We start from the raw sequence: 19514 nt of genomic DNA on the forward strand, positions 1-19514 counted from the left end.
GTCTGTCTGTCTGTGTGTGTGTGTGTGTGTTGCTTGTGTGTGTTTGTGTGTGTGTGTGTGTCTGTCTGTCTGTGTGTGTGTGTGTGTGTGTGTGTGTCTGTCTGTCTGTCTGTCTGTCTGTCTGTGTGTGTATGTGTGTGTGTGTGTGTGTTTGTGTGTGTGTGTGTGATATCCATATGTATTCAGGACATACAGACGCCACAAAGGAAGGATTTCGAAAGAATCGTAAAATAATTCGGGACGGTGCAATTTGATTCTCGTGGATCGCACCTCCCAATAGGCGCTCTAATTCTACCAATAACCGTACAAATTGAATTAAATATTGGAGTTAGGATACCATTTGAAGGTGAATGGAGACAGATAATTAATGTGATTAAGTGTGTTCTCATCTTTCAGAAGCCATTTATATCCGAACTCCATAAAACACACGAACAAGGCGAGAAATTTCATGTTTGTCGCCTCGGATGTAAAAACTTTTTCCCCTCTCCCGGCAGCGTCGATTTGAGCGGAGAGGCGTACCGTGGAACTCTCAGTCGCGCGCACGAACTGCGAGCGTCGAGGTAGGACATTGAGGCAGCGTGTTGCCTGTGGTCCCGAGCCCCCTTGCATTAAGGTCTCTGTGACTTACCTACCGCGTTATGGCGTATGAAAAATATTGGTGTAAAATATAATACAGTGTATGTTTGTAGCTTGTGAATAGTTGTAGATGTATCGCAACAATTGTTAGAAAATGTATTTAACTATGAATTTATCGAAAGGGTACATGTTTTTTTGAAAACTAGAAAGGAAAAAACTTTTAGGGGTGACAGCCGCTGGTGTAGCATCACACACTGGTAAGTATTCCTGTAAATAGTTCCGATAAAACTATAAAAGTCAATTATCGATATAACATTTTAGCAGTTGTTTTTATATGTTATAATATATGATCCTACAAATTCAAATTTAATCTACGATCATGATGGAGGTATAATACTGCTCACTGGTACAAGAATAAACGAATAAATGCCTCGATATATATATATATATATATATATATATTTCTATGTAGATCCACAATGACAACGTGGATAATTTTGATATCTTAGCTGTCTTAAATAAAGACGAAAGCTAAGGTACCTGTTTTTCCATCTTCCCGTGATTTATCAAGATATATATATATATATATATATATATATATATATATATATATATATATATATATATATATATATATATATATATATATATATATATATATAGTTAAGAATAATACACTAGCAGGTAGTGACACAAGCACTTGTTGAGAGGTGACTCCTCTGTATGCAAATGGTCAGGACCGCCAGAAATTGGTGAGTGTTAGAGCGGCTGACGGACGCGCTGACCCTCGGCGCTGACGATATTTTAAGTTGTCGATACTTTGGCTGACATTACCTTGAGACATGATGGCGTATTAGACGTGATCCCTGGCAGCGAACTCAGATTAGGTGAAGGTAGTTAGGGTGTCATTGACTGAGATAATCTGAGTCTTGATATCTTACCATTTTAGACAAGAAGCAACAATAATAAATAAACACGGGTATTGCGAATGGTCAGGTCTTATCTCTTAATGTGACCTCTTACCGTCGCCACTACGAGTCTCTCCGGCCACCAACTTTGTATTAAAGCGCGAGTGAAATTTTGTATCCCGAGCCGTAATGACTATCGAATTAAAATACTCTGAGAATGAAGGTGAAATCGAATACCTCTTTTTGTTTAGTTCACCGGGAAGTAAACCACCAGCTTATTGTATGTATGTTCTGCTCACCATAACGCTAACCTAACCTAACCCAACCCAACGTAACCTAACATTAATATAATCTAACATAATTCTAACTTAGCCAATCCTAACATAACCTAACGCTACTATAACCTAACCTAACTTAACTCAACGTAACCTAACATTAATATAACCTAATCTAACATAATTCTAACCTAACCAAACCTAACATAACCTAACGCTACTATAACCCAACATAACTTAATCCGACGTAACCTAACATTAATATAATCTAACATAATTCTAACTTAACCAAACATAACATAACCTAACGCTACTATAACCTTACCTAACTTAACCCAACGTAACCTAACATTAATATAAACCTAATCTAACATAATTTAACTTAACCAAACCTAACATAACCAAACGCTATCGTAGCCTAACCTAACCTAACTCCCCTCCTGACGGCGTTTGGTGTTTAATCATAAGGTGATGTACTCTGTCTCGTCTAATTTGCTTCGTATGATCCAAGCAAATTATTCTGTTCTTATTAAATACAGGTAATTGGAGGGGAGAAAAAGTTGTTAAAAATAGAAAGAAAAAAGTAAACAAAAGAAAATTCAACTTAAACAGAAATTGTCTCCCTGAAATAAAGTTTTACCGCAAAAGCTAATTCCTTGAAAGCTAGATTTTATTGTGTTTGTTTTTTCAAGGGTTTTGGGTTTTACTCGATTTTGTGTGTGTGTGTGTGTGTGTGTGTATGCGTGGGCGCTTTTATGTGTAGGCGTGGGGTTTTGTGTGTGTGTGTGTAGGTGTGCGTGTATGTGAGTGTTTGAACTTGTTTTTGTGTGCGTGTTTCTGTGTACCAAGATGTGAAAACAAACACACACACACACACACACAGGAACCATCAACCACAGTAATGACTCGCTGCTCTACAAACCATGGTACGTGAAAGACCATTTTTTTCAGCCTTAGAGAGTATAAATCTCCTCACGTGGGCTGGAGGTCACCACAAAGGCGACTTGACTATTCTAACACTCATGATTGTGCTCGATGAAACTGTCTCGAATACGTCGAATATGACCCATGAATCGCTTCGTGTGAATTCGAGTTAGTATGAACGAACGCCAGTGCTTCGTATGATTTTTAGGGTTAGTATGAACAAACCCGACGACTCAACATGCACATTGAATCATTGACCTGAAGCGTTGTGAATCAGAGTCATGATTAAGGATTCACTTTGTGTGTTTGATGTGAGGCAGTTGATGATATGAACCAGTGTTGTTTCTATATTTTTTGTTCATATCTCTCTCTCTCTCTCTCTCTCTCTCTCTCTCTCTCTCTCTCTCTCTCTCTCTTTCTCTCTCTCTCTCTCTTCATTATTTCCTCCCGATCTTACCTGAGCAAAAATGTCATGAGGAAAAATGGCAAAATATACTCATAGGATCACCAGAAGATTAGAACCCCAAGCTTATTTCACCTTAAAATTAACCAAATTAACATTAACCTAAAAATAACCTAACTTAACCGTTATTGACAGATCTACTTATTATTATTATTATTATTATTATTATTATTATTTCATTAATGAGTCATGTTGAAGGTGTTAGGCTAGGAGGAGGAGAAGGAGGGAGAGGAGAAAAGGGAAAAGAATGGGAACGAAAAGGAGGAGTTGGAGGAGAAAAAAAAGGGTAGATAAGGAAAAGGAAGGAAGGAGGCGAAGATAAAGGAGGAAGAGAAGTCAAACAGACACCATAATAACATCATATGGTGCCACCTTTAACGCAGGAGCGCCACTAACCATCTTAGTTTACGAGTCAAGCCGCCGTAATGCTCTGTCTCTCTTGTTATCTGACTTTCTCTGCCTATCTGCCTTTCTCTGTCTCCTTAAGGGGCTGTGTCAGGGTTTAAGAGGTCATATCAGGAGATCAGAGTTGGTACGATACTGCTTTCGGAACCTGTGTGGATGTAATGGATGTGGGTGTGTGTGTGTGGGAGTGTTGTATGTGTGTGTGTGTGTGTGGGAGTGTTGTATGTGTGTGTGTGTGTGTGTGGGGAGGTGGGGAGTGTTGTGTGTGTGTGTGTTGTGTGTGTGTTTTGTGTGTGTGGGGTGTGTTGTGTGTGTGTGTGTTGGTGTGAGGTGTGGGAGTGTTGTGTGTGTGTGGAGCAGGTAGGTAGAAGAAGTGTGTTAGGTTAGGTGTTAGGTGTAGAAGAAATAGGTGTGTTAGGAAGATAGTGTGTAGCTAGGTGAGTGTGTAAAAGTATGATAATTTCACTTATACGATAACTTCTGCTATAGCTTCTATGTATTCTTCTAGAAATTATAACTGGCCATAGACGATCATGTAAATAATTAATCATTATATATATTTAAATGAATACCATAATACATGGCCTAACACACACATACACACACTCATACACAACACACTCATACACAACGCACACATACACACACTCATACACAACACACACATACACACACTCATACACAACGCACACACACACACACCCACACACAACACACACACACACACACACACTCATACACAACGCACACACACACACACACACACACACACACGCCGTCTCCAAAAACACATCGTATCAGCATTATACCCACAATATGACTTCATTACTCATTCTCTGTATTTTTTGTTTGCTGTGTCCTCGCATGATGGTCTCTCTCTCTTTCTCTCTGTCTCTCTCTCTCTCTCTTTCTTTCTCTCCTAGTATTTCTCTCGTTATTTCCTCCTCCTACTTCCCCCTTCATCATTCCATCACTGTCCCTTATACGTGGCACATTCATTCTCTCCCCATTTCTGTTAACTGTAGCCATAAAATTATATACTGTATGTTCTATATTCTTTTATTTTTTGGTTTTCACACTACGGAACACTTTGCACCTAAACTAAGGAACACTTTATATCCATTTCGTGTTCCGTAAACTTGAGCGTGGCCACGGCAGGCAGGAGCGAGCAAGGGTTATTTTGTACACATCTGGCGGACGTACGATTCAACGCCGACTCTCCACCTGACAGAACTCTCATGTTTAACAACGGCTAGAATTTCTTTACTAATGATTTACGACTTGGAATTACAGGCTCTGAATATGTATATATATATATATATATATATATATATATTTATATATATATGTTTGTGTGTGTGTGTGTGAGAGAGATTGGTTGAATATTCCATTATTCCGAGATAAGTAAAATCATCTACGATAATGAGGGAGAAGTGTGTGATTTTTGACGTAGGAACTGCAGCTTCGTGTGTGTGTGTGGTTGGTAAAATTTAGGGATAGCTAATTATAGTTGGGTGTAGAGCCATTAAAACAAACACACACACACACACACACACAAACTAATTAAAAAAAATTACCAATTTTAAAGAAAAAAGTAACTATTTTTGTCTTCATTAAACACTCATTATTACCAAGTGCAAAACTAATCATAAGTTCTTTGTCTCGAGAAAAACATTAGCGTATTTTATCACCACAGATTATATTATTCAAGGAAAAAAGTTGACTTAATTCAGGAGTGTGTAGACAAAGTTGTTTAATACTTCAATAGTTGTTAAGTACTTACACTTTTCTCATTGGATCCATAAGTAGTGGTAGAGATGGTGGTAGTGAATTGAGAGTTTATCTTGCGTCTGTATAATGATTCACTGTATCTCTCATCTCTCTTGTCTCTCTCTCTGTTTTCGCTCTCTATTTGTGTTCTCTGTCTCTCTGTCTTTGATCTCTATCTCTCTTTATGTTCTGTCTCTCACTTTTTCTTCTTTCTCTATTTCTCTTCTGTCTTTCATTTCTCATCTTGACTTCTCTATCTCTCTATATGTTCTTTGTGTCTCATGCCTAACTTTGAAATTTCTGTCTCTCAGCTGTGGCTTTCTTGGTCTTCATTGTCTCTCTCATCTCTGTCTTTATCTCTTCTCTGTCTCATCTTATCTCCTCTATCTCTCTCTTCTCCATCTCTTTCTCTTCACCTGTGTTTCTTAATCCCTTAATTAAGAGAATAATAAACATAATGAATGGGAGATAGAGAGACGTCTCATTATTAATCAAGTCTCTCAGAGAACCTAGGGAAATAATTAGCTAATAGTTTCATATAATCAAGGTTAATGAAGAGGTAATTAAGGAGGTCAGGTTTCACTTATCTTTGTATAGTGGAGTCACAGGTAATGAGGCTCGATTTGTCTCCTACTAATTTGGAATGTGTTTTTTGGGGTCACCTGAAGATTAGCCACTCCAGGTGTTTGATATCGATGTTTGTGTTTGATATCGTTGTTTGTGTTTAATACCGTTGTTTGTGTTTAATACCGTTGTTTGTGTTTGATATCGTTGTTTGTGTTTGATATCGTTGTTTGTATTTGATGTCATTGTTATTTTACGAGATTACAACAAAACAAGAGAACACCTATCCATCAAGCTCTCAGATAACGTGATATCTTGTTACCTTAAGCGGAAGATAGTGCAGTGTGTTGAGGTGTTAGTGTGTTACCTGGGATATAAGGGAGAGTTGATTAGGGTTAAGGTGATGTGGTTTACCTGTAGAGTTATGCATCGTCTCTCGAGTGTCAAGGTGTGGACAGGTTAATTAGCAAGAAAAGGTAGAATAGTGTGTGTATTTAAGGACACACACACACACACACACACACACACACACACATACACACACAGGTAAGTTACTCACCTAAACTATGCCACAATAGATTCACTTGGCCCCTGATCTCACTCAAGGGGCATAAGAAGGATCTAGGACTATCTTTAGAGGATTCTTATCATCAAACACACAAGATTCACCAACGGACTCTAATTCCCTTTACTTAACATAATCTTCCGTGGCCTCAAGCATCTCTCTCTCTCTCTCTCTCTCTCTCTCTCTCTCTCTCTCTCTCTCTCATTAGTTAATATCAGCTACTGTCATTGTTGCTTTCTCTGTAACATCTTTATAAAAATGCTTCTCAAAGGCTCTTACTATTACCTAACCTAACCTAACGTAACCCAACCTGAACACAACCTATAGCCTCCACACCTTACCACTTAATTCACCCCCCCCCCTCTCCCATCCTCCTTAAAACACCCTCCCACTGAGTATATTTCCATCACTTTACGACGATTAACATTATCTAAAACCCTTTGCTATCTCTTACTGTCACTGATAGGAGATGCTGTGTAGTGAAGATATTCCTGTCTAGATCTGTCCGGTACATTAATCTCTTAAGTAGGATGTGTTGAAGCTGCTTGAGTACAACTTCACCTGACTCAAGTTATTAGGTCAATGTTGTCAATGGATTAAAGCCTCGTACTCAAGATATTAAGTTAGTGTAGTCAAAGGGTTGAGTTCATCGTACATTAAGTCAGTTGTACTCTAGGGATTAAGTCACTAGTACTGTAGGGATTAAGCCAATTGTACTCTAGGGATTAAGTCAGTCCTACTCAGGGGAGTAAACAGCGTATGATTGAATTATTAATATTTTATAATTAATTCCTAATTTTAATGTATGATTATGAAAACACTGTAACACCTTTCTCCAACACCTGTCTCCAACACTCCACACCTGTCTCCAACACTCTACACCTGTCTCCTTCTTCAACACCTGTCTCCAACACTCCACACCTGTCTCCAACACTCCACACCTGTCTTCAACACTCTACACCTGTCTCCTGTCTCCAACACTCCACGCCTGTTCCCATTACTCCAACACCTCTCTCCAACACTCCAACACCTGTCTCCAACACTCTACACCTATCTCCAACACTCCACACCTGTCTTCAACACTCCACACCTGTCTTCAACACTCCACACCTGTCTCCAACACTCCAACAACTTTCTCCAACACTCCACTACTTTCTTCATCACTCCAAACCTATCTCCAACACTCCAACACCTCTCCAAAGCTCCAACACCTCTCCCAAACTCCAACACTCCATACCTATCTCCAACACTCCACACCTGTCTTCAACACTCCACACCTGTCTTCAACACTCCACACCTGTCTGCTGCAACACCAGGTAACCCAGACAACACCTTCAGTTACAACACCTCCTTAATAACATTGTTTGTGTGACACCTGGTGACAAGGAACCTCAACTGGCATGTTTGTGTGTGTGTTTGTGTCCTTTTGATCGTTTCTTGTTTGTTTTTCTTGTTTTATCTCTCTCTCTCTCTTGATATTTTCTCTTTTCTTTCGTTTCTTTTTCCATCTTTTCGTCTCCATTTCTCTTAATCATTCTACATAATTATCAGATTTGTTTATTATTGTTTATTCTCTCTATGATTTGTTCCGTTTTTATTATCTTCTCCTCTATCTTTTTCTTATCACTTTCTTCATCTCCACGTTTGTTATACCTGAATATATTTTTAGTTTAATCATCACACATACCTACGTATTACAACAGCTGTCATGATTCAGACCGTCATAGAATTCAGATTAATCTTCGTTGTTTATTTATATGAATTAATTTCATATCTCTTACATTGTTTAATCTTCATGATGCGGATTTAGTTTTTAATGTGGATTAATATGCCTTAATTCGCCCCATTGGTGTAAGAGCTTTTTCCCGTTTCCCGGCAGCGTCGGGTGGGGCAGATCGACAATATTCACATCACCTCAGTCGGGCGCAGGACCCGAGGCTATGAGGTTGGAAATATAGTTGGCCGTCCATGGCTGACCCCTAATAACTTGTATATAACTGATGAAACCTTCGACTCTAAGATATATTCATTTATTTATAACACTTAAGTAATAAGTAGCATTAATATTGCGATTACCAGTGGTATTATTATTATTATTATTATATCTACTTATGCTTGACATTCTCTCTCCAACACGTAAATGATTAAAAATTAAACTTTCACACGACAACTGCGAGAGATAAATCACTTCATATCCAAAATCACATATTTTCTCTATTACTGTACTTCTGTGCTTACCTAACCTAACCTAACCTAACCTTGGTATTATGCTGTGGGGTAATGAGTTCTAGTTGGTCGTGTGCAATGTGAGGTCTCGTGCCTGGTAATGTGAGGTCTAGTGCCTGGTAGTGTGAGGTCTCGTGCCTGGTAATGTGAGGTCTAGTGCCTGGTAGTGTGAGGTCTCGTGGTTTGCAGCGTGAGGAGATCTCGTGTTAGCGAATGTGAGGTCTCGTGTTAATCAGTGTGATGCCTCGTGGTTAGAAGTGTGAGGAGGTCTCGTGATTAGTTGTGTGAGGAGGTCTCGTGATTAGTTGTGTGAGGAGGTCTCGTAGTTAACAGTATACAGTCTCGTGAAAGGCAAATATAAACCCAAATTGACCTTAATTTCAAAAAAAAACGTAGGTTTAAAATTTCCTCGTAACTGTAGGTATAAAACGGTATATAATGGACTCAAACACCCAAAATACAGCCCAGTAATGGAGTCCAAATTACCCCAAGACTCTACCTAAACTAGATACGGAAATTTACATTGACTATTCCACGTAACTGAAGGTATAACATCGTCTATGACTTTAAATCCCCCAAATATTGCTCAACTAATGGCTACACAATTACCTGAGACTCTACCTTAACCGCATTTGCAAACTTACGTTCCATTTTGATCGTAACTGAAAGTATATGAACGTATTTAACCAACGGGGGTGAGATATATACAGAAATACTGGTAAAAATGGTCTCAAAGTTGTAGTGAGACTCTACCTTAACTTGGTACAGTAACTTAGCATCAGATGAAAGGACAAAGGTAGTGTAGAGACTCTCTGATTTAAGGTGGATGTGAGTGGCTTATATCAGGGGAAAAGAGGTGATTTAGGTGAAGCCGCGCCTGTGGTGATAACTGTGTGTGTGTGGTGTGTGTTTTCATGTGTGAACGTGTAGTTTTATACAAATTTGTTGTATATAAGCGACAGTATGTATCTCTCTGTGTTTATATAATAAGAGATGACAAATACCTATCATATATTTACATAGTTTAAGATGGAATCGAATCCGGGTCTGGCTAACACGCGTGAGAACCCTCTTGTCGTATTATTAAACAAAAATAACTATTCTACACAGACGAACAAAAAAAAATAACGCTTGACAAGTTTTTTAGAATATTTGCATAAAAGTAAAAATTGTATGAACTAAAAGCAGATGTGACGCTCTACTTGCCAGAATTAATTTTGCACATGATAGTCTATTAAAGGAACTACCCTCTGCTTTGTATGCTAATTCCTCAGCCAGAATTTGCATGACAGGAATATTTGGCAAGAGATGTAGTCACCCAACGTCGCCACTTTCCTTATATGTAGCTAAATGCTGAGCTGGTGAAGTCAACGCTGCGTTTATTTATATATTTACTTAACAAACTAACTATTCGTGATAAAGTATAGTGTTTTTTAGTGACTAGTTATAAACACAATTAATTTTTGTTCTGGTTAGGTTAGGGTAAGATAAGTTAGATTGCTAGGTTAGGTTGATGAAGTCTGGGTTAGTTTAAATTCAATTGGATTAGGTTGTTAGATTAAGTTAGGTTAGGTTAGAGTTTTAGGCTAGATTAGGTTAGATTAAATTAGGTTAGATTAAGGTAAGTTAGATTAAGTTAGATGACGTTAGTTTTAAGTCAGGCTACGGTAGATTAAACAAAAATTAGGTGAGATTAAGTTAATATATATTAGAACAAGTTAAAACAAGTTAGAATAAGCTGAGGCAGGATTAATTAAGTTAGGTTAAGCTGGTTATTCGATGCCCTACCTACAACACACACACACACACACACACACCTGTACCCATAATGCTGCAGTCTAGCCTCAAGCAAATCCCATGAGTGTGTAAAAGAGACATAGCTTACACAATAGATACACACAAGAAATGAAAAAGAATAGCCAGACGCAGAGGAACAATAGGAGAGAGAAATAAAGGAATGCATGAGAACATAAATAATAGAACAATGGGAAGGTAAACTGTGGAAGAGGAAAGGGTGGAACTGAAATTTTTAATACGAGTTTCTCAAATGGAAAAGATGGATGATGATTATTTTTGTTTAGTTTATGTAACCACAACAACAATAACAACAACAATGACTTCCACAACAATAACAACAATAACACCAACAACTACATCATCAACAACAACAAAATCCGCAACAATAACAATCACAATAACAATAATACCAACAACAACAAAATCCGCAACAATAACAATAACAATCACAATAACAACAATACCAACAACAACAACAATATCACCAACAGCAACAACGACAACAACAACACAACTATTACGTCATACAACCACAGAAAATTCTTAGAAGATACAAAAGTTTTAAACTAATTATATAAAGTTACAGGATTTGTGAGAAATACCTGAGATTAATGAGAGAGACAGATATATAGTGAGAGAAAAATAGAGAGGTACAATTAAGAAATACACTGAGAGATAACCAGTGTAACCAGTGGGGTTCCCCAGGGGTCAGTACTAGGCCCACTCTTGTTCATAATCTACATAAACGATTTAGATACTGGGATCAGCAGTGACATAAGCAAGTTTGCGGATGACACCAAAATAGGGCGGCAGATTAATTCAGGGCAGGATGCAAATGCATTACAGGAGGATCTAAATAAACTGCAGGGGTGGTCTGAAAAATGGCAAATGAAATTCAACACCAGCAAGTGCAGCGTACTTATTATTGGAAGAACAAATACTGATAATGTATACAGCCTTAACAACATCAACCTAGAGAAGTCGACTTGTGAAAGAGACCTAGGGGTACTTGTAAGCCCGACCTACGGCCCAGAAAACAGTGCGTAATGTTCGAAATAAGGCAAACAGAGTATTGGGTTTTATATCTAGAAGTGTAAGTAATAAGAGTGCAGAGGTCTTATTGCAACTATATCTTGCGCTAGTCAGGCCTCACCTCGATTATGCGGTTCAGTTCTGGTGCCCTTATTATAGCATAGATATCAATTCACTAGAGTCGGTGTAGCGAAGAATGCGAAAATGATTCCGGGACTTAGAAACCTTCTATATCAGGATCGGTTAAAGAAACTAAACTTGCATTCCCTAGAAAGACGAAGAGTGGGGGGAGATATGATAGAAGTATTCAAGTGGGTGAAAGGAATCAATAAAAGTGATATAGATAAAGTTCTTATAATATCCGAGCAGGATAGGACTCGGAACAACGGATTCAAGTTGGATAAGTTTAGGTTTAGGAGAGAGATAGGAAGGAACTGGTTTACAAATAGGGTGGTGGACGAGTGGAACAAGCTTAGAAACTTTGTAGTAAGTGCTGGAACGCTGGAAAGTTTCAAAGGGAGGCTGGATAGATTCATGGATGATAGACAGTGGTAGTAACTCTCGACAGGAGCTGCCATGCACAGGCCCACCATGCAGACTCCTTATTTTCTTATGTTCTTATGTTCTCATGAAAGAAAAACAGAATCTCTAAACAAAGCGAAAACAATAACACAATGAAACAGTTTAGAGACACAACGATAAGAGAGATTAGAGAGAGATAAAGGGACAAGAAATATACAGAAATAACACAAAGTTAACAAAAAATCAACAACAAAAATGTTAAATCTCGTGTGTGTGTGTGTGTGTGTGTGTGTGTGTAAGACAGATGATGTGATTCTTGCTATATGTCTCTGAGGCGTTTTTGTGCCCCGCTCGGCCATACTGCGGGGAATGAGAAAGAACACAATCCGTCGGTTCTCTCTCGTTAGCCGTTCTTCCAGCTTACAGACGAGCTATTACAATGTGTGTGTGTGTTTGTGTGTGTGTGTGTGTGTGTTAGTTTGTTTGTGATGTCTTTTTCATGATTGTGTGTTTCTGAGATTTATTATTATTATTATTATTATTATTATTATTAACACTCACGACAAAAACTCACAAACACGCCATAGAATATTTCTTACGTAAACTGATGGCTAATTTACACTGACTATAATACAAACCAATTTTCCTATTTTTAGTTCCCAATTCTTCACTATTCTATAACTATTTTCTCTTTTATTTTGTGCTATTTATATATTCCGAGAAACTTTGATAAAGAGTTGAAATTCCTGTTCCTTTAAGCGTTGCAGGGTAGTTCTGATGTCACTATGTATAAGATTAGATAATTGCCTTATGTTCACTTCTAATTCCATTACACCATGACTCGCTAATCCTACCTGACGCAGGGATGTTCTGGACTCTAAGCTAGTTTATATAGGATGCGGATTTATGAACTTTAAATCCCCCTCGCATTTACATATGGGATTTATTTATGTAATTATTTAGTGTTTGAATTATAACCTGAAATGTGTACTGAATGTTTGTTGCATGTTGTTTTGGCTTGTGGGTAATATATATGTGTTTATTTTTCGAATTATGTTGGTTAGGTTAGGTTAGGTTAGGTTAGGTTTATCTGGGTATTTATTTATTTAAAGTTTTGTGTTGACTTGATCGAGAGAAAATAAATAAACCTGAAAGAAAGGAGAGAATAATTGAACCGAGATGAAAGATAGGCGTAGAAAGTGTAATTGAGAGAGAGAGAGAGAGAGAGAGAGAGAGAGAGAGAGAGAGAGAGAGATAAAAGACAAGTTTGCTTTATAAAGTGACGGGAAAGTGCCGAGACATGCATACATACTTGTTCATATCATCAGCTTGTTCAACAGTTCCTGACCGTTTCCCTAAATTAACCCTTTGAGGGAGTGATCGGGCTAATGTCTTCCACGAGTTGAACCACCATCATCATCAAAGGGCTAAACTATCGCCATTAAGTAATTAAACCGTCAGTCTAGAAGTGTTAGTTCATCATCTTGTTAAACCATCATCCTATTAGACCATTATCCTGTTAAACCATTATACTATTAAACCACTATCCTGATTAACCCTCATCTTGTTAAACCATTATCCTGTTAAACTACCATTTTATTAAACCACTATCCTGTTTAACTATTATCCTGTTTAACCATTATCCTGTTAAACCACCACGAGCTAAGAACACCAAGCACCACAGCAGTAAAACTCATGATTACTATTTTACGAGTTAAAACTTATAAACCGTATATCTTTTTATTTACACCAAGAATACTTTAGAGACTATTGTTTGGAATAAATTTCAGAAGTTCCAAATATACGATTTATTCATCATTAAGAAAAAAAGAATTATTTTTTTTTCTCAAAGTCCTGTTGTAATGTTGAATGAATATATTTTCCATTGGTAAAGGATAAATTTTAAACTAAATTTTTGGGTTTACGTCGAATAAAACTTAGAAATACAGTAATTATGTAATGGAAGTTTAACCTGGCAGACAGACAAACTCGAGGGAAAAGTAAAGTTTTAATGTATCCTGCTGCTGGTGGTACTGGTGGTGGTAGTAGTGGTAGTGGTGGTGGTAGTAGTGGTAGTGGTGGTGGTAGTAGTGGTGGTGGCAGTAGTGGTGGTGGTAGTAGTGGTGGTGGTAGTGGTGGTGGTGGTAGTGGTGGAGTGTGTGGTGGTAGGTGGTAGTGGTGGTAGTGGTAGTAGTAGGTGGTAGTGGTGGTGTAGTGTGGTGGTAGTGGTGGGTGGTGAGTGGTGGTGGTAGGTGGTAGTGGTGGTGATGTGGTGGCGGTGGCAGTGGTGGTGGTTGTGGTGGTAGTGGTAGTAGTGGTGGTGGTAGTAGTGGTGGTGGTAGTGTGGTGGTAGTGGTGGCGGTGGCAGTGGTGGTGGTTGTGGTGGTGGTAGCGGTGGTAGTAGTGGTGGTGGTAGTAGTGGTGGTGGTAGTGGTGGTGGTGGTAGTGGGTATAAAAATACAATAGTTTCCCTGTACAAAGAAAATGTAAAATATAACATCAATTAGGAAAGCATTACAGAATTAACCAACACTGAAAAAGAGGAAATATTTGGCAACAGTTTCTCGTTACGACAAAACACTTAAATGACATCACTCTTAGTTACGTCATCGACCCATCATGAAATCATTTTAGCTTAGAAAAGAAATTAAAGGAAAAAAAAACGCAAAATATTCACAGTGCTAAGAAGGAAAACGGAAAGTATTAATTATTTTTAGTGATATTTCCTTCAGCATTTGATCCTTTTATGGTGAAACAAAACAACAGACTAAATTTATGACTATTGCTCCACTAGTGAACAAACACGATAAAAATACTTGTCTTTTTTTTGTCTAACTTACAGCGTTGCCAAAATCGCTTTAGGGTTCCAATAAGATTAAAAAAAAATAAAATATAGTTACAGTTCGACTGAAAAAGGTAAAATAGTCGCTTTTTAGAGACATAGAATCCATAACAAAATCCTCTTACGTGAAACAAAAGACAAAAAAAAAAGGTAGAGAAAACATCAAAACATTTTAGCTTCTTAGTAACAAAAACCCCATACGAAAATCCTCTTAGCTTCAATAAAACGAAAAAATGTCACATATTCCCACAACAAACACTAATGTATTGATTTTATATCCAGACATAAACCCCAAAAAACTACTGCAAAATCATTATAGGTCAACCAGACGACAAAAAAAGACCCCCTCCCCCCATACAAAAAAAATGCCAGAACAGTCGAAGGAAATCAGTAAATCGTTCGACCTAAAAAACGAGAGAGAGAGAGAGAAACTGACCATAGGCTAGAGATACCGAGAGGGAGGGGAAGGGACTCACACACACGCTCACCCGACAACAACAATTGGCATACAAGGAAAAACACTCGAGCGGTGCGCCACAACAAGGCCCTTCCGTCCGCTCAAAGCAACATTTAGCCCGAGTGAGAGGAGAGACTTTATTTCTCTTCTCAGTACTAGAGCTACGTATGATGCTGTAAGAGTACTTATTGTCGTTGGATGCTCCTAGACTCGTTAGCGCCGGATTTCGTGAATGTTCTACACAATAAGAGCCGATTTTCTCTATATTACATTCTTTTGAGTCGGATTTCTGTGCTATTAGTCTCTTTTTGAGCCGGATTTTCCAACTTTTAGACTCAATAAAATCGGTTTTTCTCAATATTAAATTTTTGAAGCCGGGTTTCCGTACCATTATTCTCCTTTGAGCCGGATTTTCCAATTTTAATCAATAAACCGGATTTTCTCAACATTAGTCTGTTTAGTGCCGGATTTTCTCTCTTATTGCATTGTTTTGAGCTGCAATTTCTCAATATTAGTCTGTTTTGTAACCGGATTATCTCCTTTAGACTTATTTGTGCCGGATTTTCTCCATATTAGTCTCCTTGAAGCCAGATTTTCTAAAGACTTGATAATAGAGCCAGATTTTACAAAACCTCTAGACTCTATAAACACGAATACAGAGAAAACACGAACCAGAACTTATATTGTTAACTTTTCTCTGGTAATAAATCTGTAGATGTATCCAATTCTGATAGTGTAGAGCGAATCTCTCAATGATAAGAATCAGTATAGCAATTAAGATTTGAAGTATATCCAATATCTATAAATTACAGAGTCCAACCTTCCTAAATTGATAATTATTGTAGTGATATTTTATAGTTTTTTTTTTTTTACGGAGCACCTGGAGATTAGACATCCCCAGTTTATTTTTAACAAAACCTTCCCTGCTTCTCATAACCTAACCTAACCTAACCTAACTTAACCTAACCCTCCCAGGTCAAGTTAGGATGTTTAATTATTAGGTGAATTAAGCTGGAGTGTTTAATCTTCATATTTTTGTAAATTAAGTTATTTACCTTATTTACCTAAGTGACTTCATTAGATGTTTACTAAAATTGTTTTACAAAATTAATTAAACATTTTTATATATTACTAAAACAGTTCGAAATATACAGATAAATATTACTTTGGATATTTTGATATATATATATATATATATAATTATTTAAAGTGGGAAAATAATAATTAATTCCCTCTGAGACATAAAACAGATTAAATAAATAATGAAATATTAATTGGGAAATAATGAGACATGGGAAATAGTTTAAATTAGTAAGAATATATAAATTGGGGTATTTTAAGGCATAAACTCGTAGGGCGTGAAAATAAAAATGAGAAGCGAGATATTAAGTAAATTCTTATACCGGAAGACGACCAAGAAAATAGTCCATGAAATATTAGGAATTACTATTAAGAACATAACACGTCACGAGAGAGAGAGAGAGAGAGAGAGAGAGAGAGAGAGAGAGAGAGAGAGAGAGAAAGGGTGAGAGAGTAGAGAGGAGGACTAGAGAGAGGGAGGAAAGAAAGGAGGGAGAGTGAGGGAAGGAGAGAGTGAAGGAATGTTTTGCGTGTGAACCTTACATGATGGATGTCTGTAGGTGTCAGCACGGACCTTACACACACACGCACACACACACAAACACACACACACACTTTAGCGAGTTGTTTTCACTTTCTTGTTTTTCTTACGACTTTTGGAGGAAACTTGACCCAGAGATTAACTTTAAGAGATGGGAAGCTTCTACAAGAACGACTAAATATGGTTAAAATATCATAAATGTTGCTGTATACCAAGTCGATGTTTAGTTACTGTTTAGTCGATGTTGAGTCGATGTTGAGTTACTGATTTCTGGACGATATTTCAACATTTATCAGAATTTATGAGTGTTTTAATCGATAATACACCAGCTATCAACAAGTTATGATATCTTTCAGAAAATGTCTTTATACTTTCTCGTTTAGGTTTTGATCCGAGTTAGGATATAATTTTCAGTTATTGTTGATTTGTTTTTTTATGGATTAGATATCAGTTAGAAAATATAATTAGGATAGTGATTGGAAGGAATGGTGATTGTTTCTTTGTGAGATATTAATTAATGACAGGATTAGGTTAATTACAGGTGTGTTGAGTCTTAATTGAACAGGTATTGAACTAAAGGAAGTTTGGGGATCACCTGAAAATTAGCCCCCACAGTTTATTTCACCTGGAGATTATACCTTTGGGCTAATTCATTGTACTTAAGGGGGTTAAGTCATCGTATTCGAGGGGTTAAGTCATCGTAATCAAGGGGTTAAGTTATCATACTTAAGGGGTTAAGTCATCGTACTCAAGGGGTTAAGTCATCGTACTAAAGGGGGTTAAGTTATCGTACTCAAGGGGTTAAATCATCGTACTTAAAAGGTTAAGTACTCAAGGGTTAGATCATCGTACTCAAAGGAGTTAAATCATCGTACTCAATTAATTCACCTTACTTGACTATTAAGAATACATCAATAAAAGATCATCATTTACCAAGTCAAGTATTAAGAAAATATTCAAACATAATTAATACCTACCAAATTAATCCTAGCCAGGTAAAACCATCTGGCCAGGTAGACACACAGCATAAAGCAAAAACTATATAAACTACTATACCAAAAAAAAGTGTCATTAAACTCCTGTATATAGAGCAAAGTTTAGATAAAGGAAACAATTTAGTAACACCAGACGAGTTCTTTATTCGGGCTGTAGTCTAAAAGGGGATATTATTTTAATCTCTCTCTGTTGTGGAAACCAGGTCAAGGTGTTTTTATTTAAAGGCTAATGTTACCTTTTACGTTTATAATGCACAACCCAACATTTACCTTTGAGGAATTTTTGTTCTTTTAGTCTAAGGTGAGGTCTTTCATTTAGCCAGCCAGGTGTGTGTGTGTGTGTGTGTGTGTGTGTGTGTGTGTGTGTGTGTGTGTGATATTTGTTTTTAATAACTTTGAAATGGCAGCTATGATGTTATAATCTATGGGGTGATGCTTATAGGGGTGTGATGACTATGGGGATGACGCTTATGAGAGTGACGCCTATGGAGGTGTGACGCCTATGAGTGACACCTATGGGGGTATGGCGCCTATGTAAGTAACGCAACCTTGTCGAGTCTGGTGTGGAAATAAGACCTGGAAATTGTAAAGGTGAAACTCGATGTGTGTGTGTGTGTGTGTGTGTGAATGTTGAGCAATATATCTCCAGGTGTATAGTGTGACGAATACAGCCAACACCCTGTGGAAAATGACACTTAGTATATTGTGACATATTTTTACTGTCATGAGATAATATGTACAGAGTCATCGAAAAAGAATGCCCAGGTTATAAATGGATGTATATTAAAATGTGGGATATTCTTTTTTGATGACTCTGTAGCTACTCAAGTGTCAGCTACTCAATTGTCAGCGACTTAAGTGTCAGGTATTGTACTGACACTTTCTCCTTTAGGGTAGTCAGCTGGGGCTCCTCCTGATGCCTCCACAGACGCTCTATAAACACAACAGTCTCGAACACACTGTCTTGATCTACTGAGAAGAGAGTCGAGGGCGAGCTAATTACTTTTTCATTATTCACCAAGAGAGAGAGAGAGAGAGAGAGAGAGAGGGGGGGAGGGGGGGGGTGTGTCAGTTAATTTGTCTGTCTCAGTGTCTGTCTGTCTGTCTAATTTGTTTTTCTGTCTCCCTGTTAATTTATCTCTATGTCTGTCTTCTAGTTAATTTCTGTCTGTCTATCTCTCTATCTGTTACTTATTTCAATTATCTGTTTGTTTGTCTCTTGTTATATTCAAATTATCCTCTTCAGTAATAATTCCCTCATAATTTGGTTCAGATTATCAATTAACATTTATATGATTTTGTAATGAATTAGATTACTACTTATTACTTTATATCATTAAAAATTATCATATATTAATTATCATATTCTATTATCAAGGAATTATTAAATGATAATTATTATTTCATATTAGAGTTAAATCTCATTATAAATTATCACGACCCAATAGAGACCTTATTAATTTTTTTAATAATCCATCAAGAATTATAATAGTCCAATATAATACAGTATAATATGTTACGGATTATTATACGAAGCATGGCGAATTATTACAGTTCATCCCGACCTCTGAT

At 37.3% G+C, this 19514-nt stretch overlaps 1 long non-coding RNA gene across 1 annotated transcript in view; it reads left to right on the forward strand.

Moving 5' to 3' along the window:
- Window positions 1-544: 544 nt before the first annotated feature.
- LOC121866098 overlaps window positions 545-19514 on the forward strand; it is a 54854-nt gene continuing 35884 nt past the window's right edge. Inside the window, exon 1 of the long non-coding RNA XR_006088890.1 lies at window positions 545-833. This is a non-coding gene — a long non-coding RNA (uncharacterized LOC121866098). The remainder of the gene's footprint in view (window positions 834-19514) is intronic.

This window comes from Homarus americanus, unplaced genomic scaffold (genome assembly GCF_018991925.1).
Source record: "Homarus americanus isolate GMGI-L3 unplaced genomic scaffold, GMGI_Hamer_2.0 scaffold9514, whole genome shotgun sequence".
Classification (NCBI taxonomy): domain Eukaryota; kingdom Metazoa; phylum Arthropoda; class Malacostraca; order Decapoda; family Nephropidae; genus Homarus; species Homarus americanus.